General features: G+C 39.6%; 1 long non-coding RNA gene and 1 other non-coding gene across 2 annotated transcripts; both read right to left on the bottom strand.

Annotated features, from left to right (window-relative positions):
- Positions 1-2,005: 2,005 nt before the first annotated feature.
- Positions 2,006-2,078, bottom strand: TRNAA-UGC (transfer RNA alanine (anticodon UGC)). Its single transcript has one exon. It is a non-coding gene; the product is annotated as a tRNA-Ala (tRNA).
- A 12,708-nt stretch (positions 2,079-14,786) lies between these two features.
- LOC139178346 (uncharacterized) lies at positions 14,787-22,828 on the bottom strand. The gene is made up of 3 exons (XR_011562766.1): positions 22,716-22,828; positions 16,337-16,520; positions 14,787-15,138 (listed from the first exon to the last, which is right to left on the bottom strand). It is a non-coding gene; the product is annotated as an uncharacterized lncRNA (long non-coding RNA).
- Positions 22,829-26,846: the final 4,018 nt, after the last annotated feature.

Genomic DNA, 26,846 nt, shown 5'->3' on the forward strand with positions numbered 1-26,846 from the left:
GGAATCTCTCGGTGGGTTGATGGTGATGGGTGGTGATGTGCATGTGGAATACATGAAGCACACTGAAATCTTGAAATATTTTTAAAGGTAAATGACATATTCATGGATGGATATGGTCCCACCCAAACAAAATTAGGTTGGGGCGCCAATCAGCAGGATTTTCCTAAAAGTGTCTGCTGTGAGTCAGGAAATGGTTACACAGGTTTCTACCATGTCTATGAATATTCTGAACAATATGAGGGATTCACAGTGACTATATATTTTTTTTTGTTAGAGTTTATTTTGCAGCCACTCTGGAATACAGGGTTCAGGGTTCATTGTGAGCTCTTATTCAGAGACCTATGGTGCTCAATTGCTCAGTTGTGTCCGACTCTTTGAGACACTATGAACCATAGTCCAACAGGCTTCTCCATCCATGGGATTTTCCAGGCAAGAATACTGTAGGAAAAAAAAAGAGAAAAAAAAAAAAGAATACTGTAGAGGGTTGCCATTTCCTCCTCCAGGGGATCTTCCCAACACAGAGATCCAACCTTTGTCTCCTGTGTCTCCTGCACTGGCAGGTGGATTCTTTACCACTGAGCCACCTGGGAAGCCCCCAGAGACCTCTGAGCACCATATAACCATGGCCTCATTTTAAGAGATACTTAATTTACTTTATTAGGTCAGGCTCTCTGGTTTCCAAATCTTAAACTGTCACTGCCTCTCAACATCACTTAACTTCTATTTACCAGGGCTTTCAGGGAGCCAATCACCTCTACAAGGTGACTCAGCAAACAGCAACAAGAGGAACACTTTTTGCTCTCTTATCTTCTCTTCCCTCTGTTGGGAATGGATTTCCATGTCATTTGGTATAAGTCAAAGTTTCTTCCACGACAAAACTTGACCAGAGTCTTCCTGATCTTCTTTTGAATGCTTTTTATTTTTGTTGGTCAGTTGGTTGATATTTTCCTCATCTGCAGTGACTATAGGATGGCAGAACCAGAGACACTTAGCAAGGAAAATCCAGATCCTAAAAGTTAAAGTCCACACTCAAACCCTAAGATGGTTAGTGATTGGCTGCCTACCCCATGTTCACACACACACACATACATGCACACACACACACTCACACACAAGTGCACATTAGTTCCTAAGGAAAAACTCTTATATGGATCAAGGGAGGCTCAAGAAGGAGGGAATATATGCACGCATCAGAGTGATTCGTTGTACAGCAGAAACTAACACAACATTGTGAAGCAATTAAACTCCAATAATAAAATTTTTAAAAAGGGCAAGATGGATGGAGCCTTCAAGGACACTGATTTGGTAACCATTGCAGAGAGCAGAGTTTTCATGGTAAGAGGAAGTTTATAAATAGAAGTAAGTGGAGCTACTTCTCTCCCAGTGCTTTGTAATTGATATCATGACACCTTATTCCATATAATAGGGCAAAGATGGTGCAATAAGATTACCTCTAGCTTAAGAAGTAGCCTCACTGTCAGAGGTACCAGTGGGCTCAGAGTGGGACAAAGGAGAAGCAGATAGGGGCTGCCTCCCCCACTCTCACAGTGTTCTCTCTCCATGTATCCATCAACAGCAGTGGATCTAGCAATGTCTGCTGATAGATATGAGACACAATGAAATTTTCACGAAATAGACTTCCACTCCCATGTCCCTGGGTATCTTTTTCCCACCTGAATTGAAGTGCTCAGGTCTATATGGAAAATTAACTTAATAAACCGATGCTTATCCCTATAGGCTTATTTGGGTTTTTTTGGTCCCACCATATGGCATATGGGATCTTAGTTCCCTGGAATGTGAAAGTGAAGTTGCTCAGTCATATCCAGCTCTTTGTGACCCCTTGGACTATAGCCTGCCAGACTCCTCCATCCATGTGATTTTCTAGACAAGAATACTGGAGTGGGTTGCTATTTCCTTCTCCAGGGGATCTTCCTGACCCAGGGATCAAGCCTGGGTCTCCCGCACTGCAGGCAGACTATTTACCATCTGAGCTCAAAATCCCTAGTTCCCTGATCAGGGATCAAACCTGTGCCCTCTGCATTGCAAGTGCAGAGTCTTAACCATTGGACCACCAGTGAAGTCTCCAGTTCAGTTCAGTCACTCTGTTGTGTCTGACTCTTTGTGACCCCATGGACTGAAGCATACCAGGCTTCCCTGTACATCACCAACTCCTGGAGCTTACTCAAACTCATGTCCATTGAGTCAGTGATGCCATCCAACCATCTCATCCTCTGTCATCCTCTTCTCCTCCTGCCTTCAATCTTTCCCAGCATCAGGGTCTTTTCCAATGAGTCAGTTCTTCATATCAGGTGGCCAAAGTATTGGAGTTTCAGCTTCAGCATCAGTCCTTCCCATGAATATTCAGGACTGATTTCCTTTAGGATTGACTGGTTTGATCTCCTTGTAGTCCCAGGGACTCTCAAGAGTCTTCTCCAACATCACAGTTCAAAAGCATCAATTCTTCGGCACTCACCTTTCTTTATGGTCCAACTCTCACATCCATACATGACCACTGGAAAAACCATAACTTTGACTAGATGGACCTTTGTTGGAAAAGTAATGTCTTTGCTTTTTAATATGCTGTCTAGGTTGGTCATAGCTTTTATTCCAAGGAGTAAGCGTCTTTTAATTTCATGGTTGAAGTCACCATCTGCAGTGATTTTGAGCCCAAAACAATAAAGTCTCTCACTGTTTCCATTGTTTCTCCATCTATTTGCCATGAAGTGATGGGACCAGATGCCATGATCTTAGTCTTCTGAGTGTTGAGCTTTAAACCAACTTTTTCACTCTCCTCTTTCACTTTCATCAAGAGGCTCTTCAGTGAAGTCTCCATATAGGCTTATTTGAAAGCACCTATACTCAGTCACAAGGAGGTATTAAGCTAATTTTATAGTTTTCAACCTTCCACTTTTTGGATTACATTTTTTGGTTAGTTAGGAGATAAGATAAATCCTTAAAGGCAAAGTTAGCTTATAATCAGAAATTCAGTAAAGACAAAGTTTAATAAATATAAAATAATGCTGATTTTAATAAAAGTATTTTATTTTAGAATGTCTTAATATCATAAGTAATAGTATTAACATTGGAAATCCACCAATAAAACTACAGTAAAAGTGTTCAGTTCATATAACAAAAAGCATAACAAGAAAACAAAGCCAAGAAATTAAACAGTAAAAAGAACTAAACAGAAACAAGACTGACAACATTTAATAATTGTAGTTATAAATGTAAATGCTATAAATTATGCCACTAAGTGACACAGAATATCTACCAGGATCAAAAAGGGAATCTAGCTATTTTTATTCATTATATAAAACTAAATAAAATATTCATAATGAAACAATCTAGCGTGGAAAAGAGGTAATGAGTAAAAATTTCTCGGGAGTCATTACCAATGAGAAGAATTACAAATGCAAAAGCTGAAGTTCGGAATAAAGAGTTGAGATAGAGGACTGATTTAGGAATGGTAAGAAGAAGCCTGCCAGGCTCCTCTGTCCACGGAATTCTCTAGGCAAGAATACTGGAGTGGGCTGCCATTCCCCCCAGGGATTGAACCTGGGTCTCCTGTGTTGCAGGCAGATTCTTTACCATCTGACCCACCAGAGAAGCCCAAGAAATACGAACGAGTTTATTATTAGAGCTATGATAAAAGACCTGGGAGGAAAAAAGCCGTTCTGATCTCACTGGGGAAATGTGACCAAAGCATATGAAAAGTAAAAACACAAAAAATGCAAAAGGATTCCTCCCCAGAACATTGCAGCAGGAAGAAGCCACAGGCTGCAGGCCTGAGGGGTGAGGAACAAAGCCATAGCATCATCAGAGCTCAACATCAGTCATCCGGTGATATGCCCATATCTTATCTCCTGCCCCTGTTTCCCTCTTATACAAGGTAACTTTGAAAACATGATAAATAGGGAGAAGGGATAACTAGATCTATTGAATTATGTGGGTTTAGGACAGATTAAAATGAATTGAAACGACGGTCTCCTTCAGTTGTCCATATGATGCATTAGCTTGACATTCAGAGGTTTCTTAGTCCACTCCAGCCTGCCTTTCTAGGCTTATCTTCAAATACACGTGGCCCCAGAGCCAGCTTTTTAGCCAAAATGGGCTATTCACCATCTCCTAAGTTTATCCTGCATGTTATCACCTTGTCTTGCTCTTCCTCCCTCCCTTCAAGGGCCAGTTTAAATTGCCCCTCATCTGAATATCTTCTCCTATAACTCCTGTTCGCTCTGTTCCTCCATCTATGACCCCTTAAACCATTTATTACATAATTATCCATATCATTTCATGCTCCACTGATTGGCCATTTATCTCTTTTATGGAGGTTTGATGCTTCACATGTGTCTGTCATTTCTCTACAAGCACACTGTTTGATTCCTGAGAGCCGGGCCATGTCTTTCTATCACAGCATTCATCATTTGCCACTCTCTAATTTCAATTTGTTGATCAATATTATCTCACAAAAATGCTCACTATAAAACTTAAGGTTAACGATTACTTTCTTCATTGTACAGACTAGGTCATGAAAACTCAGAGAAGTTCAAAAACCTGCCCTACATCGTGTGACTAATAAGGGGCAGAATCAAAATTTGAATCCATGTGAATGCAACAAAGACCTTCTACTTTTCCCAACAAGGCTGTGATGTCATTATGCCTTCCCTGAGTTTCCAGCCCAGACGGTACTTCACACTAAAGTGCTTATAACATTTACGTATACAAAAGAGATTTTTCCGTAAGAGTATTTCAGCTACTGTAGGCGATTTGCCTGCAATTTGTACATTTGTAGCAGGGACATAGGATTTCTAGATTAGATCTAGAAAATAATTAAATCTAGAAAATTAAATCATTCCGTCTACCTAGACAGAATGCCTATTCATGTGTAACATGTACACACAAACATGTGCATACACATACACAGATGTTTGCACCATGATAAATCAGCTGATCAATGCCACACACAGATTTCCCTGAAAGGACATTGCTTTCTCAATGGCAAAATGAATGATCTTCATTGGCAAGGACATGGAAAACTTTTAATTCCACTTAAAGTAGAAGGGGGTAAAATCTTAGCAGAATGCTTCAAGCCTCAATTTTATTGAGAGAGTGCCCAGAGATTATTGATTGGGTTTGTGGCTAGCATATTACTTTGAAGTAGAGACCTCTTCCTTGTGATATTACCTTTGAAGAACTCCTCTATTGAAAAGACTTCCCTGGTGGCTCAGACGGTAAAGCATCTGCCTACAATGCGGGAGACCTGGGTCAATCCCTGGGTCAGGAAGATCTCCTAGAGAAGGAAATGGCGACCCACTCCAGTATTCTTGCCTGGAAAATCCCATGGATGGAGGAGCCTGGCAGGCTACAGTCCATGGGGTCACAAAGAGTCAGACACTACTGAGCGACTTCACTTTCTTTTCTTCTATTGAAAAGCTCTGTGTCCATTCATTGTTAATCATGATCCCAGAAAATCTAATGAGTGGAAAGGGAGCTTAGCAGGCTGGTTGTATTTTCAGGCTCCTGGTTTGTTCTGTATTTAAGAGAGGGGCATAATATCTCTGGAACTTATTAGGGTTCAGAAGTGGGAAGAAGCCTGACAAATAGAGGGGGACTGTGGGAGGGAAGAAACCAGAGTCTAGTTGTTCATAGGTTCCCTGGATACCTAACTTCACTTCTCAGCTTTGGACTTTCACCAAGTGCCTAAGGAAAACAGTCATAACATTTCCTTCTTGTGTGTCTTTTGTACTTTAGCCACTTAAAAGTCACCTCAATGACTTGTTGAAATACAGTGCTGAGCTCAAATTCTGGAGATTCTGATTCAGTTGGTATATGATGGGGTCCAATGATTTGTATTTCTAACAAGTTCCCAGGTGATAATGACCCTGCTAGTCCATGGAACACATTTTGAGAACCACTGTCCTAACAGACATGACACGTGATCATAAGACTCACCAGGTGATCATAGGAACATCTGGTCCTTTTAAGGAAATGTATTATAATGCTACTAGTTAGAAACTTTTGCTAAAACCAAACCTAAATATTTTCTCTACACCAACACCAATATTCTTTCTTTCATCTCAGAGCTGTTTGCTACATTATACATATGTTCATGCTATCTCATGCCTTGTTCTTACCAACGCTAAGTTGCCCTCCACCAAACCAGTGATGACAGGCTTGTTGTCACTGATGGGAGATTTTCTTCTTTTCTTGAGAAAAGAGTTTGTTTTCATGGGACCAAGGAGAACAGAAAGACTTATCTCTAAGGGAAGGAAACACTAATATCTGCTTCGTCTCCCCTCTTTTCCTCCTATTTTTCTTTTCTTCTGTCTCCTCTGCCCTCATTTTCTTCTCATGCTTCTTTTCTGTTAATCTATCCCCTTTTATTTTCTCTAGGTTTGCAAGTCTCTATCCCCTTTCTCTACAGAGCTTAGTTGAATGAGTTCATTATGATCTGCCCTGCCAACTTCCATCTCCATGACTTTATTTCTTCTTACTTTATCCTCAATACATGTCTTTTTCTGAACAAAATGAACACAACTATTTTTGAACCTTGAAGCGTGTCCAGTCTTTGAAACTTTCAGGCCGAGCAAGATGTTTGATGGTTGTAATGACCTCTTCTGAATATCAGGGCACCTTCCATGTACACAACCTCTTTCCAAGAGTCTCAATAATGTGTAGATTGCTATATTTTTGTGCAGTAACACCATGATCCTGAATACAATGGATTTAACTCCTGACCCCCAAACAGCCTGTTTATAGGCAGTCCTTAGGCTCATGAAGTGACCTGGTATACAAGCTGTAGCCAAAACCAACAAGAGTACCCTTTGCCTGATGGTGACTTTCCCAAGCTAACCAGATTTTTCTTTGCTGAAGAGTTTAACTTTGAGACACATATAAAAACAGTGCTAACAATAGGAGTTGAAGTAAAGAATTGCCAAGGCACCAAAGCAATAGTCTGAAGGATAGTAAGCCATGGGACAGCCACTAAAATGTCTCTGCATCATCATTCTTTGAACTATTGTCAAGACCTGAACAAAGTTTCCATCACTAGGAAGCCTGGTTGCATATCATTTTAACAAATTGTTTGAGATAAGCTAAGAATCTCTATTCCTTATCCCTTACAGAAGCTGAATTTACAAACAACAGAGAAAGTTATTTTAAGACTAAGATCTAGACAGAAGGTATCGACGAGAGGTGCATAGGACATAGATTAGAGGTCAAGAGTAGAATCCAGGATTGATCATCATAATCAGTAGCAGTCACTGATAAGAAAATTTCAAAGCTCCAGTGTATTAGAAATTTCAGTCATTGTGTCTATCTTCCTATGACAGACCTCTGGGGCACTCACTCCTCTCAAAGCCACTGATGGAAAGAGAAACCTAACTGAATATTGTACAATCTCACTTAAGGCTTCCATTGACATTATTAGACCAAAGGTGAACAAATACTTCAAAAGCAGCAGGTGTGTGTGTGTGTGTGTGTGTGTGTATGCATACCCAGGTTTGAACCCTGGGTCAGGAAGATCCCCTGGAGAAGGGAATGGCTACCCACTCCAGTATTCTTGCCTGGAGAATCCCATAGACAGAGGAGCCTGGTCAGCTACAGTCCTTGGGATCGCAAAGAGTCACACATGACTGAGTGACTAACACACACACACACACACATACACATATATAACTTTATATTTTTTATTTCATATAATTATAGCTTATGAAATAAAAATAAACCTTTCAAAAATGAGCTAGGCCAATCAGACCCCTTTATGGGCCATTTAAACTAAGAGAATTGAGATAATGATTTATTTAGCTCAAGGAACAGCAGTCTGAAAAATTACAAGGCAAATTTGAGCCCAAGAAGAACAGTATGAAAACTGAAGATGTCAAGATGCTGAACCCCTGTATTGGCAGAAAGTGCGATGCTGAGGAATCATAGGTAGAGAAGAGACAGAGAGAACCAAAGACAGAGAAAGCACACAGTTCATACAGGAGGATGAGAGAGCTTCTGGTTCAAAAGATGCCTTGATTGTAAAAAAAGAAAAAAAAAAAAAATTCTGACCCAGTTGTAGTCTGTGTCGAACTTGACAATAACTGATTTTCCTTGAAACTCAGATATGTCGAGCCACTTGCTTGAGATTATTCAGTGAACATGGAGAGGAGTGGGTATTTCAATCCAGACTGGCTTGACCCACTGCTTTTGGTTTTTCCAGAACATGGTATTGTGTAGTGGAGCCTTTACCTGCATGGAAGAAGGTATGAGTCATAAAGATCAGTCTGTGTGTGTGGTCTATTGCTCAGTCGTTGTTTTTTCACATGTATGTGTTTGCATATGTGGATTATAGGCTCATTTTTACAATTTTTTGGCTGCATTGGGTCTTCATTGCTGCATGCCAGCTCTCTCCAGTTGTAGTGAGAAGGGACTACTCTTCCTTGCCACCCACAAGCTTCTCATTGTGGTGGCTCCTTTGGTCATGGAGCACGGGCTCTCGGGCACGGGCTTAGCAGTTTAGGCGCACAGGCTTAGTTGTTCTGCGGCACGTGGGATCTTCCTGGACCAAGGATCGAACCCATGTCCCCTGCACTGGCGCTTGGATTCTCATCCACCAGGGAAGCCCAAGGTTTCCTTTAGATGATTTAGAAAGTGCCCCTCTATCTCATCTATTGCAAACTTTTTCAATCACAAAGTTTCTGGCAATCGAGTATTTTACTGGAATAAACAAACTTAAATTTTCTACTTATATTTTACATGAGATTCCCAGACTAAAAAGTCACAAAATTACATAAGAGTCCAGAAATCCCTTTCAGATAACCAGTTAAATACTCAGGAGTTTCTAAAATCCAAGAACTGCTTGGTATTACCAGTCAGCTTGGTGCTCTTTGAAGGAATTCAGGTGTCCAGACAGCCATTGTTTCAGCTTTAAATAGAACTGGCAAACTTCCAAAAATATCCATACTTATGGCCATCAACATTCATTTCTGGTGTTCAGTTGAAGCCTTATATATCATTCACAGATACACAGAGCATTGTCTCTGGACTCTGTAAACCACGAGATGCCTCTGTCTTGAGACCACCTACATGCCTTTCCCCAGGTCCCCAATATACAACCTTTAGGTGAATGATAACTTTGGTAAGCAGATAGGCAAAGTATGTGTATGTGTAATTTGGCTTTCTCGAATCTGAACAATCTATTATGCATTTCCCTTTTCACTTTTGTACTATGCTTACAAGGAACCATACCTTCACACTTATATTTATCTTGCCCTCAAATCTAATAAAAAGATCACGAGTAAATGACAAAGAATAATACAATCAGTGTGGCTCACTCCTTTCCATCATGCCAAATACACTGAAAATATTGCTGAGATGTGAATTAGGAGATGTGGTTTCTTGTTCCAGTTTAATTGCTGAGAGTGTGACTTTAGACAAGTAATTTAATCTCTGAAAAACCTTCCAGAGTGAAAAGAAAAACCCTGTCATGCCTTTCAGTTCCGACAACTCTGAACAGATGGGATGATGCATGTAGCAACATACTCAACACTTAAATAAGTAGAAGGGGTCTGTCTATGAATGAAAGAAGAGTGTCAGGTTAGCAATTAGCATTGAGAGGAGATCCATTGAATAGGGGGTTCTATTTTAAGAGATAAGTTTATTTTATAATTGCCAAAAAGCAAGGTGGGCCTCTGATGTTTACTTAGAGATAATCAGTTTGGTTTGATCCTTTTGTTTAAAAAATATTTTCTCTTATAGAAAAATCTCTTCAAAAAATAAGCAATTATTACAGTGTAATTTTTGGCATCTTAAAGGAACACATCCACCTGCTATGACATTAAACTGGGGTTTGCATTCTAGGATTTTGGAATCTAGGAACTAAAATGATAACAGGAATTATCCATGAAAATTCAACATTATTTTTATAGGCATCCACATAAAAAAGTGTTAATTACTTTAATGGAAAAAATACACCAACAAAATGACTAACAGTGTTTTCTGATGATGTTGTTGGTTTGTTGTATTCTCTCATGCTAACATGAATTTAAAAAATTTTTCACATTTTGAAACTTTACATTAAGTGTGTGTGTGTGTGGTTGTGGTTGTGGTTGAGGAGGAGGACTTTGGGTGGAAATGCTTTGAATTCTATTGGGACACATTTTCCTGGAGTTATTTGCTTCTTAAAACAAGTCAATACCATCATTTATAACCATAACCCTGAAGGCATCATAGTTGCCTAAATATATAAATGAAATGAAATGTGCAATTTGCAGAGTGTTTAGCTGAGTACTTTAAAATATGGAATGGTTTGGGGGAATACGTACAAGTAAAAAAAAAACATATGTGATGCTATCTAGGAATGTTTATTAAATGCCTATTTGTGGTTGTGTTTGACGTTCTAAGGGACACAATGAGTGTAACTGTGAAATCACAGAACTATAAAGATGGAAGGAATTTAGTGAGTCTTATGTAGCTTGTACACTTTACTGATGAAGACTCTGAAGTGAAAGATGATGAGTCCTGAGGTCACTAAGCTGGAAAGACACAGGGCTCATACCCAGGATTCCCGAGACCTAGTTCAAAGCCCCTTCCAACACATTCCCTTTAAGAGCCCTCTTATATCCACTATTGCTTATGCATCCTGTGAATTTCCCTAATGTGCTTATAAACAACCAAGCAATTGTCTAAACCCAGTGTTACAGTTTTGTCAACACCTTTAACAGTGGGTTTGAGAAGGAAATGGCAACCCACTCGATTATTCTTGCCTGGAGAATCCCAGGGACAGGGGAGCCTGGTGGGCTGCCGTCTATGGGGTCACACAGAGTCGGACACGACTGAAGCGACTTAGCAGCAGCAGGAGACTTCAGGCCTTTACTAAATCATTTGATTAATGTCAATAGTCCAGATCTTTCAGGTTCTGAAATGGATGACTGTATGGACAGGGAGCTGATTGGACAGTGTATTGGGCCTATATGCAAAGGGTATATGGAGATGCATTCCTTTTTTTCTTGCTGTGTAGATTTGCTTGGGAGTAGAGGCCAGAAAATTGTTAGGAAAGAGAATCCTGAAAGTAAATCAAATCACAAGTCTTTAGAGAAAAACCATCAATTAGGTCACATATAGATCACCTCCTGTGGCAAGGATAGGGTTGCTTCTCAGGGACTGGACCTTTGTTTTGTATCTTATCTCCAAATTGCTTTACAAAGACATCAAATATGCACACTCCCCATTCTTCTGTTCCACTGTTTACCATATAATGGCCCATTATGAAGGCTTTGCTGAAGGCAGAAATTAACCTTTTGGAGAAATTTCCTTCCATTAAGTTTAGTTACATGAATCCAGACTGATTTTCTTTCAGATGGGAAGTTTTTTGTTTTTTTTTTTAGCCAGTATTTAAGTGCTCTGGGCTTGACTCTCTATGAGAGACTTCCTGGTGGAAACAAAATTGTTAGCTATGGTCTCCATGGTGATTTTTTTAAGGCCAAGTTTGAATCAATCTTCTAAATATTGAGGCATAATTTGTGAATGCAATTGAATGAATAATAATAGAATCATCAACAATACAGCATTACCTTTAATTCTGATGTTTGAGACTTTCTGCAGACTTGCTCATAACTGACCTTCAAATTGGTTTCTCAGCATGACCTTAAAGGTTGCCCTTCCTCAATCATGTTGTTCTAGCCAAGCAGTTGTGTTTTCTCTCACAGCACTATATATCTGGTTCTTTAAAGAGCAGCTCTATTCCACCCACTCCTGGGTTTTTTCCTTAAATCTGTTCCATTGTAATCCTTCTTATTTTATGCAATTCACGAAACACAGGCTCCCTTGCCCTAGGAATCAATACACTGGAAAGAATTCTGTTTTGAATATCAGGAGACCTAAGTTTTAACTGTCAAAACATGTTCTGTGGCTTTATTTAAGTTTCTCGGTCTAAAAGTCCAGAAAGTTGGGCCAGATCATTTCCAATGTCCTTCGTCTGTAGATTTTATGATGAATCTCAGTCACAGAAACAAAATAATACAGTCATCAGAGAGCACTGTTTTCTTGCTCCATCTTTTTAATAGAATGGTTTTCATCCATTGTCTTTTCAAACGTGTGCTTCAAGTTCAGAAATATGAAATGTAACCAAAAGGTTCTGTGAGCTAATGAGAGGAAGGAGTGAATTCACCTCTCTGAGAAGATGCCTGTTCGGATAAAGTTGCAGAATGGGTCTGCAGGCTCAGAGTGCTGTTAACCACATGTTACCACTGGCAAAGTGGAGCTATCACATAATATATATATATTTTTTATTATCTTTCTTTAAGTATCCAGAAAGCAGTTAAAACAAGAAAAATTCTAATAAATCATCACTGGCCAAGAATAAGTAAGTTAGTTTTAGGGGGTCATCCATTTAGGCCAATAGACCCGAGGGCGTGAATCATCAAATGGACTGAGGGGAGGGAGAATGAACCTGCTGGTGTGTGCTGTGCTTGTAATGGGTTTTCTTCTCTTTTCCTACATGTCCCTCCATGTTAAGCTACACACAGGTAAAAAGGGAGTAACCGGAAAGCAAACTCCCCCCTGAAAGCTCTCTCTCGAGTCACGCATAGCTAAAAAAGTATCTGTTGACTGCTGCTATGTTTTATCTATGTGTTATGGGGTCAATATAGTGTGGTGGCTAAGATTACAGCCCCAGGAACCAGTTAATACAGTCCTCAAAGTACTGCGTGTCTCATAGGTAGCTAACAGTAAATGCTTAATAGGATTAATAGTTGCTGTTGATCCTTGCTGGGCACAGACACAAATTGAAGGAGATAATAAGCCTTCATAGACAACCTTCATAGACAACCAAAGTAAACCCTACGTATATTCATAAATACTTCAAAAACACCGTGTTTGAAAAAAAATTGTGGTTAAAAGGATAAAATGTAGTTCAACATTCTGGACTGTTCTTCGCTTGGTACCACCTACCACATTGCCCAAGCTTATGTAATTATAAATTGAACAAACATTGGTCTTACATTAAAATGTAAAAGGCATATAATACAGTTACACTGTAACCTGGGTAGCATCGGTCCTCCAAGCCGAAAAAGACTTCTTTTTATTAAGGGCATGAAAATGAACTCAGCTAGTTTTCTCCTGACTCCTCAACCTTCCTACCTTTTAGATGCCTCCATCCTATCCTTTTGACTATGGAGCCCCCTCCTCATGTCTTGTGTGACAGCAGAGAGGAATTAGAGGGCCTTGCAGTGTTTAAAAGTTAGCTGGCTTAGACAATAATGTGGGTGCTGTGAGTTACCTTGGGGAAGAAAGTGGTTTTACATGTGACATTAAAATTAAGTGTATGCTTAATATATGTCCTACAAACTTATTGTACTTCCCTTTTCTCCCTTGTCCTATACAGTTGTTATTGTTCAATGGCTAAGTTGTGTGCAATGCTTTGTGGCCCCATGAACTGCAGCACGTGAGGCTTCCTTGTCCTTAACTATCTCCTGGAGTTTGCTCAAATTCATGTTCATTGAGTCAGTGATGCCATCCAACCATCTTATCCTGTCAACTCCTTCTCCTCTTACCCTTGCAGTCCAAGAGGCTCTCAAGATTCTTCTCCAACACCACAGTTCAAAAACATCAATTCTTCAGCATCCATCCTTCTTTATAGTCCAGCTCTCACATCCATACATGACTACTGGAAAAACCATAGCTTTGACTATACGGACCTTTGTCAGCAAAGTAATGTCTCTGCTCTTTAATATGCTGTCTAGCTTTGTCATAGGTTCTGATTAGTTATCTATTTTATAATAATAGTATATATACATCAATCCCAATCTTCCAACTCATCTCCCCTGTCTTGGTTTCCATGTGTTCACCCGTTCATTCTCTAGGTCTGTATCCCTATTTCTGCTTTGCAAATAGGTTCACCTGTACTGTTTTCCTGGATTCCACATATATAAGTTAATATACTATATTTTTCTTTTCCTCTCCAGGGGTCTCCCAGGTGCCAGACATAAAGGTTTTTCTTACAGTGACCCTCTGATTATCTTTACTTTCCCCTCACCCATATGTTTTAAGAGAACTTTAACAAACTGCAGCTATTCACAAACGTGGTGGCCCTGCTTGGTTTTTGTTTTGTTTCAATAAATGACATGGCACGTCCTAGCATGAAGGAAGCATGGTTTCAACTCTGAAATATTACTGCATTTGGCCTTTACTTGGGATGCGGGCCTTTCCGACGGGGACCTTCTTTAGCCATTCATTAAACACTTATGGTGGGAAAAGAAAATTTAAGTGTATGCTTGAATCCAGGGGCTGCACTGTAAGGCAGCTGACCTACTCAGAAAGGCATGGCCAGTGAGAAGGCAATGAGGACAAGGCCCGTTCTAGGCCTGGAAACAAGTAGCTGATGGGAGAAGCTTCTCCGCTGCTACAATCTGGGTGGTGGCAGAGATGCTGAACTCCTCCAGGGGCAAGCTGGGGTCCACTCCTGCTGTTACCCTGCCTTCTCTAAAATCCCTGGGGCCACACCACCCCAGGCAGCAGCACGGTGGTCTCTAACCTCACCGCGTTTCCGAGTAGCCCACGCTCCATCCTCGGCTCTGTTAAGGTGAGAGTTTATGGAAACACTGAGAGCCCTATGTTTGTGTTCAGCCCCGCGTCAGGTCTGAGTGATAATGAAATCTTGTTCCTGTCACGCTGGGGGATTGCAGAGAGCAATCGAGACTGGTAAACAGAGAAACTTACCGTGATGATTGTACGTGGGTTTTAAAGGGCAGGTATGATTAGAAATGTGACTCTAAAAAGGGATTTCAACGTTCCAGATTTATTTCTCTTCCACAACTCTCCTGTCACATCCACTTAGTTTACAAATACAAGCAAAAGAGTTCTAATTTCAGCAGTGGGAAGCTCCGAAACAGCTTGGACGAAAGCAGCCTCATGTCCCGTCCTTCTTGGCATTTGAAGAGCCCTGGCCACCAGCGCGGGACCGAAGGCGGTGGGAAGCGGCTGAGCAGGCTGGAGGCGAGACAGATGGTGATGGATGTGTCCGATGCGTGGTGCATCCGCTAAGCAGGCGCTCCAGCTCGGGTTCCTGTCGTGCGGATTAATCCAGAGCGTGTCAGCCACCCTCGCTGTAGCCCCGCTCTGTCAACAAGTGCTTCTGAGAGGACAGATTCCAAACTGTAAACATAACAACTTGTTTTAAAAAATGACAAGAAAAAAGGAAGAAAAGAAAAAAGAAAAAAGTAAGAAGCAACAGCAAAGCTCTCACTCTGTGGCAAGCCTTGTAGTAGCAGGTGGGAATTCTAGACGTCTTTATTCTTGTGGCAAACTGGCTATTATCTGGTGCATTCTGGCACGTTCTCTGAGCTGGACAGCTCCAAGGAATCCAGACTCAGCATCATACTATATACGAGGCTTTATGCCAGCACTTTCACTTAAGTACTTAAGTATAGGAAGAATGTTAGCAGGACTATTAACATTTTCTTTTCTTTCAACCTGTGAAGTATCATATGCCATCTACTACCTGTTGTTACTGTTTCGTCACTAAGCCCTATCTCTTTTGTGGCCCCATGGGCTCCTCTGTCCCTGGTATTTCCCAAGCAAGAATACTGGAGTGGGTTGCCATTTCATTCTCAGAGGATCTTCCCAACCCAGGGATTGAACCCACATCTGCTGCATTGGCAGGTGGATTCTTCACTGCGGAGCCACCAGGGAAGCCCCTATTATTTCTATTTGTTACGTGGCTCCATAGGGAGCAGGGTAGGGATTGGATCATTTAGTCTCCTAGCATTCCTTGTTGTGAGAAATTCAACTTTTGGGGATCCCAGCCAAAGACAAGGTTATCCAAAGACAATCCCAATAAACCCGATTCCCAGTTTCCCAGCATCTATGGGAAGACTTGTAACCCAAATCTGGTCAATAAAATTGAAATGGAAGTCTGCTGGGAAAGGGGTGGGAAGAAGTAATCTTTAAAATGCTTGCTTTTCTGATGAACAAAAATGGATGTGGTTTCCAACAACTTTTACTCCTTTCATAGACTTCCTGTCTCGTACTCAGATACAATGGCTGGAGCTGCAGCAACCTTTCTGTGATCAGAAGATAAAGGCTATGAGTGCCAGACCCAGTAGACCTACTAGAGCTGACTCACTGAAACAACAGTAATTGCCTATTTCTCCTGCTGTTGTGGGAGAAAAGCAATATCTTGTTTTTTAAAGCCTGTGTAATCAGATTTTATACTATAGAAAGCTAAACCTTTCCTACTCATATGGTGGGAAAGGATGGAACTATTCTTTATCACTGGAGGGAGATTCGGCAATTGCAAGCATCTAGCCTAAGATGTATAACCAAATTGAGATTTGACCCAAGTAATTATCACCTTGTGGGGATTTGGGCAAAGCAGATGTGAAGTCTCGAAGCAGATGGCGGAGTTCTCTTAATTGGGGGGATCAAAGTTGAAGCACCACAAAGTCTTTTAGGGATACTCTGGCAGTTTAGGTCTGGGTATATAAAAGCAGACTCTGTCTTGGTAGAGATTAACAGATCCAAGAAGGAAGACTGATCTTTAAGAAAAAAAAAAAAATTGGATTTTACAAAAAAATCTTCATTTTGCCATTACTCTACAACATTGACTTAGTTTCTACTGTACAGAAAAGTGACTCAGCTGTACCTATACAAATATCTTCTCTTATTTTGTGGATTTATTTCTCATGTAGGTCATCACAGAACACTGAGTAGAGCTCCCCATGCTGTATGTTAGGTTCCCATTGTGTGCGTGCTACATCGCTTCAGTCTTGTCTGACTTTCTGCAGTCCCATGGACTGTAGGGCTTCCTCTGTCCATGGGATTTTCCAGGCAAGAATACTGGAGTGGGTTGCCATGACCTCCTCCAGGAGATCTTCCTGACCCAGGGACTGAAGCTGCGTCTCTTACATCTCCTGCATTGGCAGGCAGGCTCCTTACTGCTAGCACCACCTGGGAAGCCCAGGCCCTCGTTAGCTGTCTGTTTTATGCATCATAGTGTATGCATGTCAATCCCAATTCATCCCACCCCCCGTCCCCCTCTTGGTGTCCATACACTAGTTCTTTATGTCTGTGTCTTTATTTCTGCTTTGCCAATAAGTCTGTCATACAGAATGAAGGAAGTCAGAAAGAGAAAAAAATATATATTGTATATTAACACATGTATGTGGAATCTAGGAAAATGTGTAGATGATCTTACTGACAAAAGAAGACTGAGCTTCTACACTAATTTGGCTTCATTTTTCTGGGGAACTGCACTAAAACAAAACAAAGACAAATTTTTTAAAAAAACTGTCTTCTCTCAGGACCTCAGGGCACGAGTCATTTTCAGGCAAAAGCGGAACTCCAGCATTGCCCTGCTGTAAAGAGCCCGATCTAAAGCCTGCTTCTCATGCCATCCCTTATACTTCCCTCTCTCCATCTGGCTCTTGCTTTTTGCCACTTCTGACATTTCCACATTCTCCTGTTTGCACTTCTGCATAGCCTTTCTAGGAAGTATTTCTCCCCTCAAGCCTAGTATAGTGCCTCCCTACAGAAGTACTGCCTCGATGCTTTGCCTGCCAAGTCACTTCAGTCATGTCTGACTCTGTGTGATCCGCATGGACTGCAGCCCCCTAGATTCCTCTGTCCATGGCATTCTCCAGGAAAGAATACTGGAGTGGGTTGCCATGCCCTCCAGGGGATCTTCCTGACCCAGGGATTGAGCTCACATTTCTTATGTCTCCTGCATCCGGCAGGTGGGCTCTTTACCACTAGCACCACCTGGGAGGCCTTTACTCTGCCTGAGTTGGGAATACTGAACCCCACTACGATGAGGGAAGCCAACCAAATGTGCTGGCCTTCATTTAGGCTGGATTTTGATGCCAATGGAGGTGCAACAGTTCTTTTAAACCTTTATTTATTTATTGGCTGTGCTGGATCTTTGTTGCTTCATGGGCCTTTCTCTAGTTGTGGTAAGTGGGGGCTACTCTTTAGGTGTGGTACTCGGGTTTCTCATTGTGGTGGCTTCTCTTGTCGCAGAGCAAGGGCTCTAAGGCACACAGGCTTCAGTAGTTGCGGCACTAGGGCTCTGGAGCACAGGCTCAGTAGTTGTGGTGCATGGGCAGTAAACAGCACAAGCCTTGATCTCAAACTGGGAAATGTACCCTGTTCTCTTCATTAAGACCACAGTGCCAACTCTGAACCCAGAGACTTGGTAACTCAAATGCTACTCTCCTCTTTAAGCTCCTCCCCACTAAACACACACACACACTCACTCACTTCTCTCTCACTCAGTACACAATGGTGTAACCAGAATAAGATGACAGTAGTGAACACACTTGGAAAAAGAAAGGTGATGGAGGCAGCAGATACTGATCATAGTGATTCTGCTTGAAAACTGTGAAGATTTTTAACCCCTGGTGGAGTGGAGTTCTAGTCAAGTCTTGCACATGCTCTCTAGAAAGTTTCATTTGTCCATTTCCTCTCTATTCCCTCCTGGCTGTAGGAGGGGTTCATCAGAGGTCCTAGAATTGTCTCAAGTTTCAGGCAGAGCCATTTTGCAAACTTGTATCTTCTTAGATTCATTCCTTTGAAAATGTAGCTGGATTCCAATTCATTGACTTTCACCCAGCTCCATGTGCTAGTAATCGGGCCTTGATAGCTTCCGAGATATTATATATTACAGTCATTAGCCTACTTATTTTTGCCCTCATACCTCTCTCTCAACTTAATTAAAATTACCTTAAAGCTCTCAGATTCCATATGATCTTTGCCCTGAATCATTTTATCCCTCTACAAGGTTAGTCTGGACATTTGTCATTCAAAGTCTTTTCCAATTTCTTCTCTTACAGTTTGAGCTTCAGAAATAGTTTTCCAACCCTACAAGGCTCCACATTTCCAGACTCTTTCTGTTTCATTCCAACTCATTTCTGCTTGTACACAGGTTAATTTATTCAGCTCATGTCTTTCTTATAACAACTTTCCTAAATTCATAGTAGTAGCTAATATATCATTAATAACAGTTATTTAAAAAAATTTCCCTAGCATTGCAAACTTGGGGAAATGTTCTGTTCTCAATGTTTTCATTGTTAAGCATGGATCATCTTTTCAGCCTTTATGCCCTTACCAATATCACATACATCAAGCTTCTGTCATGTGATACCCTATTTTTGGAAATGATATTCATTTTAATTAGGATAAGTAAGTTTTTCTGTTAAAGCATACCAACCTTCAAATCTCCATGACTTAACAGAATAAAGGATTATCTCTCATTTAATTCAGGTAAGATACAGATGAAATAACCTTCTTTCTTCCCCAAGTTACACATCTGAAACACACAGTCTTCAAGATCAGCATGGCAGAGGAGGAGAAGAAACATTTTGTCTAGCTTCTTGAAAAGGGAACCCCACCCACACTGTTGGTGGGAACATAAATTGGTACAGCCACTATGGAGGCAGTGTTGAGGTTCCTTTAAAAACTAAAAACAGAGTTACAATACAATCCTTCAATCCTACTTCTAGGCATATATATGAAGAAAATTATAATTTGAAAAGATACATGCACCCCAATGTTCAAGGCAGGACCGTTTACAATAGGCAAGACATGGGAGCAACCTAAGTGTCTATCAACAGAGGAATGGCTAAAGAAGATATGATAATACAATGAAATATTACTCAGGCATTTAAAAGAAACAAATGATGCCATTTGCAGAATATAGGTGAACCTAGATACTGTCATACCAAGTCAACTAATTCAGGCAGAGGAAGACAAGTATCATATAATATTATGTGGAAACTAAAAAGTGATACACATAAGTTTTTTTACCAAACAGAAACAGACTCACTACCATAGGAAATAAACTTCAGGTTACCAAGGGGAAAGGGGCAAAGGGAGGGATAAATCAGGAGTTTGGGATTAGCAGATACAAACTACTATGCATAAAGTAGATCTTATAACAAGATCTTACCATATTTCACAGGAAACTATATTCAATATCTTAAACTATAATGAAAATAATCTGAAATTAATATCTATTATATATGCAATATATATGTATGTACTACATATTATATATACATAACTGAATTAGTTTATTGTACTCCAGAAACTAACACACTATTGTAAATCAACTAAACTTCAGTAACAAAAACACAAAAACTCACAAAAAATGTCTTCTCGAGATAGAGTCAAGGCAAGTATGTTTCAGATTTAAGGATCAACATGTGCAGAGAAAGCAAATTTTAGGTTAAGAGTCAAGAGACTAACTCAAAATTGTTTCTGATGATGAAAAGATGCATTCCAAGATATCATTACACTGGACTTCTTTTTGTTCCGGCTTTTAGCAATTTTGAGGACATATGGAATTCATGGGAGGAATGGAATAGGGAAGGACAGAAATACAGTATTTGAAATATTACAAGAACATTTAGTACCTACAGACAGGAGCAGAATATTTTTTTGTCTAACTTTTGCTTTTTATTTTTAATTTTCTTTATTTTTAATTGGACGATAATTGCTTTACAATATTGTGTTGGTTTCTGCCCTATATAGACATAAATCAGCTGTAGGTATACACATGTCCTCTCCCTCTTGAACCTCTCTCTCACCTCCCACCCCGTCCCATCTCTAGAGGCCACAGAGCATCAAATTTGAATTGCCTGCATCATACAGCAGATTTCCACTGGCATCTAATTTTACACATGGTACTGGATATGTTTCAGTGCTACTCTTTCAATTCTTACCACCCTTTCCTCCCTGACCCCCTGCTCCCATGTTCACAAGTCCATTTTCTGTGTCTACATCTCCATTGCTGCCTTACAGATAGGTTCATCAGTACTATCTTTCTAGATTCCATATGTGTTAATGTGTTAATATACAACATTTGTCTTTCTGTCTCTGATTTACTTCACTCTGTGTAATAGGCTCTTGGTTCATCCACCTTATTAGAACTGGCTCAAATGTGTTCTTTTTCATGGCTGAGTAATATTCCGTTGCATATATATATATATATATATATATATATACCAAAATTTCTTCATCCGTTCATCTGTCAGGGGACATCTATGTTACATCCATGTCCTAGCCTTTGTAAATACTGCTGCAGTGAACACTGGGGTACATGTATATCTTCGATTAAGGTTTCCTAAGTGTATATACCCAGGGATTCTTGGGTCATATGTTAGTTTTATTCCTAGTTATTTTTAAGGAATCTCCATACTGTTCTCCATAGTGGCTTTGTCAATTTGCATTCCCACCAACAATGTGAGTGGGTTCTGTTTTCTCCACTCCCTCTCCAGCATTTATTAGAACTAGAATATTTTTAATGCCTTCACTGTCAGAGATGAATATATGTGTTTCACATTACTTAGAAAACAAGTTTAATTAATCATTATCTTTCACTTAGTTCTGCCTTCAGGAGTTGCTTTAAGGGCAATTATTATGGATCACCAAGATAGAATGACAATATAATTTATTGACCAAACTTGGACACTTTTGTGAGTGAAAGGCTATACTATAAATGCAGTGGGGCAACGAGTGTTAACCAATCATATCCTGGGAAAACAGGGATATATGGTGTCATGGAATTTCTATAAAAATCATGAAATGTTCACATCCATATTTATAATGGAAAAGTTAAAAAGTATGATATTAATAAACAAATAGGTATTCTAATTCTCATAAAATTATCTAATGCACAGTTGATAAATGAAGTTATAAATAAAACATTTGATACCATGAAAAGAGTTCACAATACATTAAGATATGAGAAAAGTTAAAATTTGATTTCTATTCATAGTGTGGAGGAAAACAGTGTAGACTTTTACAGCATATTAACACTGTTCAACTTGAAATGCTGAACGGCAGAATGGCGTGTGTGTATGGTGGTGGTGTGTGTGTACTTTTTCTTTACTTAATCATATTTTCTAGCTTGATTCATTCTTACTAGTCAGCAGTTTAGGGAGTCCTGTAAAAAGTCTTTAAAAAGTTACTTGTGGACTTGAACAAGGTTTTTAACTAGTGAATTCAGCTGAAGGGCAGCTCAGAGTCAAAGAAGAATAATTCTTCCCAAACGTATAGCACTTCCACTTTAAAGAGCTTTCATGTGCATTATCTGATTTGATCTACTCAACAGCAGACAGGTATTATAATTCTCATTTTACAGTTTCAGATTTGGAATTTCTGAAAGATTAACTTAATTGCCCAAAGTCAAAAAGATGTTTGGAGATAAGGTGGGAATATAGTTCCTGTCTCTCAACACTGAGTCCAAATTTCTTTCAAAGGTAGATTCTTGGCGCCCTCCTGCCTCGCTGGCTGTGACCTGAAATTTTATTACAGACAGCGCTGAGGGGCTGCTATTGGGTTAGAGGGGATCTCTGGAAAATTTGTCTTGAAACTTCATATGCACTACTGATGTACTTAGCAGATTGGGTCCTGCCTGATCACCAGAAAAGTAAAACACTGAATTTAATAAAAATTCAATGCTAGTCACATAATCTGAAGGCTTGATTGTGTCTGAAGGGTGTAACATTTAAGATTTATTTTTCTTCCTGGTAAGATTTACTCCAATTCTATTTTATATAGTTTAAAGTATTAGCTTAGCTTTTCCCCCATAAACAAAAACACAGGGTCACAAGCCTTCTATTCATTTATAATAAACTTGCTATCATTATTAATGTATCTTAGGGGATGTTCATAAAGAGTGTGTGGGTGGGTGAAAGGAGTTAAGCATTAGTTTGGCTTCCTTGATGGCTCACCTGTAAAGAACTGGCCTGCAATGCAGGAGACACAGGAGATGCTAGTTCGATCCCTGGGTGGGGGAGATGCCCTGGAAGAGGAAATGTCAACCCACTCCAGTATTCTTGCCTGAGAAATTCCATGGACAGAAGAGACTGGTCGGCTACAGTCCATGAGGTCACAAAGAGTCGGACACGACTGAGCGACTGAACAGGCAGGCACACACGTAAGCATTAATTTAGCCTTTGCATGCCCTCTGCTTATGACTCAGAAATGTGCATCTTCTCATTTAGGTTTGTGAGCATACTGTTTGTCAGGGCTCAAATCTAGCCAGGAATATTTAATTAATCAGTTAGAAACATGAAGATCTGCCATTGTTATTTCTTTGGAAGTTAAATGCTAAATTTGTGAGTGATGGAAAAGAGTTATGGGATAAATCCCTAATATATGTTTCCTGATGCTTATTCTAATGAATATAAAGCTTCCTGACTCCTGTTCATTATGTATATTTTTGAGTTAGAGCAGACACTTAATTTCATATTTAAATAATTGCTTTGAATAATCACAGAATTAAAGGACAGTCACTCACATCTGCATAATTTCTAGTCTTGAAATCTGACAACCTAGTCTCAGAGACCTGGCCTCAATTTATATTGTTGATGTTTAATAGTTAGTATTCCTTTGAAATTTATAGCAAATATTTCATAAATTATTCTCAGTAGACTTTATGTCAGGTACTTAATAGTTTATGTTGTTCTGAGACCTCATAATTTGCAGATGGCATTTAAAATGGTTGTCTGACTACAGATTCAGGTAGGAAGGGAGAGGATATTGTAAGCTAATTCCAGGGAAGTTTTTCTATTAATGTATGCACTTATTTTTGATATTTTGTTGTCTTTTCATTTGCCGAGAGTAAACAAATAAAATCAGATTTTGTTTTACAACATGAAGCAAAGAAATGTGGATGCAGTAGACAAAAGTGTATAAATCTCGACTGAGCACCATGGTTCAAATCTCAGCTTCCCCAATTAGCAGATGAATGAATTAGGGCAAATTAGACTTACATTTCTCATTTGATTTCCTAATTTTAAAAAGACCCAATTTGTGAAGTTGTTCTTCCCATCTGGTGTTAGCAGTAAAGATCCTGCCTGTCAATGCAGGAGACATAAGAGACACGGGTTCTATCCCTGGATTGGGAAGATCCCCTGGAGGATGGCATAGCAACCCACTTCAGTATTCTTGCCTGGAGAATTCCATGAACAGATGAGTCTGGTGGATTGCAGTCCATGGGGTTGCAAAGAGTCAGACATGACTTAGCTACTGATTAGCAACAAACGGCTTTCTATTAGGCTACAACAGCAGAGTTAAATAGTTGCAAGAGATATTATATGGCCCACAAACCCTAATATGCCTGTTTCTTTATGAAAATATATATATTTAAATGTTGAATCACTATGTTGTACACCATAGTACACTATGTTGTACTATGAAACTAATGTAACATTGTATGTCAATTTTACTTCAATAAGAAAGAAAGGTTTGCTCCCTTCTGAAGCCTGGCATGCTGCAGTCCATGGGATCACAAAGAGTCGGACATGACTGAATGACCTGAACTGATCAACCTAAACTCACTGATTTAAAAAAATGGAGGAAAAGAAGAAGTAAAACTCTCACTATTTGCAGATGACATGATCCTCTACATAGAAAACCCTAAAGACTCCACCAGAAAATTACTAGAACTAATCAATGACTATAGTAAAGTTGCAGGATATAAAATCAACACACAGAAATCCCTTGCATTCCTATACACTAATAATGAGAAAACAGAAAGAGAAATTAAGGAAACAATTCCATTCACCATTGCAATGGAAAGAATAAAATACTTAGGAATATATCTACCTAAAGAAACTAAATACCTATATATAGAAAACTATAAAACACTGGTGAAAGAAATCAAAGAGAACACTAATAGATGGAGAAATATATCATGTTCATGGATTGGAAGAATCAATATAGTGAAAATGAGTATACTGCCCAAAGCAATTTATAGATTCAATGCAATCCCTATCAAGCTACCAACAGTATTCTTCACAGAGCTAGAACAAATAATTTCACAATTTGTATGGAAATACAAAAAACCTCGAATAGCCAAAGCGATCCTGAGAAGGAAGAATGGAACTGGAGGAATCAACCTACCTGACTTCAGGCTCTACTACAAAGCCACAGTTATCAAGACAGTATGGTACTGGCACAAAGACAGAAATATAGATCAATGGAACAAAATAGAAAGCCCAGAGATAAATCCACGCACATATGGACACCTTATCTTTGACAAAGGAGGCAAGAATATACAATGGATTAAAGACAATCTCTTTAACAAGTGGTGCTGGGAAATCTGGTCAACCACTTGTAAAAGAATGAAACTAGAACACTTTCTAACACCATACACAAAAATAAACTCAAAATGGATTAAAGATCTAAACGTAAGACCAGAAACTATAAAACTCCTAGAGGAGAACATAGGCAAAACACTCTCCGACATACATCACAGCAGGATCCTCTATGACCCACCTCCCAAGATATTGGAAATAAAAGCAAAAATAAACAAATGGGATCTAATTAACCTTAAAAGCTTCTGCACATCAAAAGAAACTATTAGCAAGGTGAAAAGACAGCCTTCAGAATGGGAGAAAATAGTAGCAAATGAAGCAACTGACAAACAACTAATCTCAAAAATATACAAACAACACCTACAGCTCAACTCCAGAAAAATAAATGACCCAATCAAAAAATGGGCCAAAGAACTAAATAGACATTTCTCCAAAGAAGACATACAGATGGCTAACAAACACATGAAAAGATGCTCAACATCACTCATTATCAGAGAAATGCAAATCAAAACCACTATGAGGTACCATTTCACACCAGTCAGAATGGCTGCGATCCAAAAGTCTACAAATAATAAATGCTGGAGAGGGTGTGGAGAAAAGGGAACCCTCTTACACTGTTGGTGGGAATGCAAACTAGTACAGCCACTATGGAGAACAGTGTGGAGATTCCTTAAAAAACTGGAAATAGAACTGCCTTACGATCCAGCAATCCCACTGCTGGGCATACACACTGAGGAAACCAGAAGGGAAAGAGACACGTGTACCCCAATGTTCATCGCAGCACTGTTTATAATAGCCAAGACATGGAAGCAACCTAGATGTCCATCAGCAGATGAATGGATAAGAAAGCTGTGGTACATATACACAATGGAGTATTACTCAGCCATTAAAAAGAATACATTTGAATCAGTTCTAATGAGGTGGATGAAACTGGAGCCTATTATACAGAGTGAAGTAAGCCAGAAGGAAAAACACCAATACAGTATACTAATGCATATATATGGAATTTAGAAAGATGGTAACAATAACCCTGTGTACGAGACAGCAAAAGAGACACTGATGTATAGAACAGTCTTATGGACTCTGTGGGAGAGGGAGAGGGTGGGAAGAATTGGGAGAATGGCATTGAAACATGTAAAATATCATGTATGAAACAAGATGCCAGTCCAGGTTCGATGCACGATACTGGATGCTTGGGGCTAGTGCACTGGGATGACCCAGAGGGATGGTATGGGGAGGGAGGAGGGAGGAGGGTTCAGGATGGGGAACACATGTATACCTGTGGTGGATTCATTTTGACATTTGGCAAAACTAATACAATTATGTAAAGGTTAAAAATAAAATAAAATTTTAAAAAATGGAGAGAACAAAAACTATCAAAAATGTTGTAAAATTTCCAACAGGTGATGATTTTCAAGAAATCAAAAGCATAGAAATAATAGAAGATAACTTTATTAAATTAAAAAATAAAAAGATAATAGCAACAAGAATTATGTTTCTCTTTATGATAGAGTACATTGTAGCAGAGACTTCTTCCAGAGGCTCAGCAGTCAAGAAACTGCCTGCAATGCAAGATTCACAGGAGATGCAGTCTCAGCCCCTGTGCTAGGAAGATCTCTGGGAGAAGTAAAAAGGCAACCCACTCCAGTATTCTTGCCAGAAAAATCCCATGGACATAGAAGCCTCATGGGATGCAGTTCTTTGGGTCACAAAGAGTCTGACATGGACTATCACCTTAACACCTGGTCTGACACGCTAAGA

This window comes from Bos indicus, chromosome 21, assembly GCF_029378745.1.
Source record: "Bos indicus isolate NIAB-ARS_2022 breed Sahiwal x Tharparkar chromosome 21, NIAB-ARS_B.indTharparkar_mat_pri_1.0, whole genome shotgun sequence".
NCBI classification, from domain to species: domain Eukaryota; kingdom Metazoa; phylum Chordata; class Mammalia; order Artiodactyla; family Bovidae; genus Bos; species Bos indicus.